At 41.3% G+C, this 904-nt stretch overlaps 1 protein-coding gene across 3 annotated transcripts in view; it reads left to right on the top strand.

Moving 5' to 3' along the window:
• LOC110036511 (protein trichome birefringence-like 16) overlaps window positions 1-904 on the top strand; it is a 9,568-nt gene continuing 8,664 nt past the window's right edge. For all 3 annotated transcript variants that reach the window (XM_020740977.1, XM_020740976.1, XM_020740973.1), the window contains exon 1: window positions 1-113. The gene's annotated coding sequence lies outside the window, so the exon portion shown is untranslated. The remainder of the gene's footprint in view (window positions 114-904) is intronic.

Genomic DNA, 904 nt, shown 5'->3' with positions numbered 1-904 from the left:
TCGCGGCAATAATTCTGTCCGCCTCACAGGTGCCGGCCACCGCCACGCCTGCTCGGAAGGGTTCAGGTCTCGTTCTACGGCCGGAGGCGGCTCGTTCGAGGGGAATCGGACCGGTGAGTGGATTTGGATTGTAGTGGAGACATAGTAATTATTTTTGTTTCTGGATCTAATTCTGTCTCGTTGCTTTTCAATCTTTAGGTTTGCTCTATTTCTTTATTTCTAGTGTTGATTTGGATTCGGTGAGACGGTTTGGTTGTTCCCTTGGTCCTGTTTTTGTTTTATGGGGTTTGGTTTATTTACAGACTTTTGAGTAATGGAGCTGGTTGTATTTTGTTTTCGTACAAGCATCCAATTCGTTGCATCATGTTTCATCTGACGGGAAAGCTCATTAGAGATCTGATCTGCTGGTGGTGGTATAGATCGTGATTTTATTAATCTTTTCCTGCATCGCTATGGGATGGAGAGAGACGCTTGCTTTGTTATCTAATGTAATTTGGCTGAATTTATATTTATCTTTTTTGGATTATATGATCTCTTTTCTGATGAATTTTGAACATTTTATTGTCGCGTCTTTTTGTATTGTGGGAAGGCGTTTCCATTCTGCTTATTAAGGTATGAGGGTTTGTAAGGGATTGCACGTTCTTTGATGTTTGTTTATTGTAAGGGATTGCATGTTCTTTGATGTTTGTTTTTGGTTTTTTGTATATTTTTGTAGTCTCGAACTCGCGGATTTGAAGTTGGGCTATCTTTAACTTGCGTAGATTAAGGAGGACCGGTTATAGCGAGTGTGTTCCATCTAGGGGTGTAAAAGAGCCGTCGTTTATATTTCGAGCTCAAAAAGTGTGTTCGTGTTCAGCTCGTTTGCTTAACGAGCCGAACACGAGCTGTTCACGAACAAAAAGAC

The sequence above is a fragment of the Phalaenopsis equestris genome, unplaced genomic scaffold (genome assembly GCF_001263595.1).
Source record: "Phalaenopsis equestris unplaced genomic scaffold, ASM126359v1 Scaffold207640, whole genome shotgun sequence".
In the NCBI taxonomy this organism is placed as follows: Eukaryota; Viridiplantae; Streptophyta; class Magnoliopsida; order Asparagales; family Orchidaceae; genus Phalaenopsis; species Phalaenopsis equestris.
Note: the sequence above shows the minus strand (reverse complement) of the source record. Positions and strands in the feature narration are given on the sequence as shown.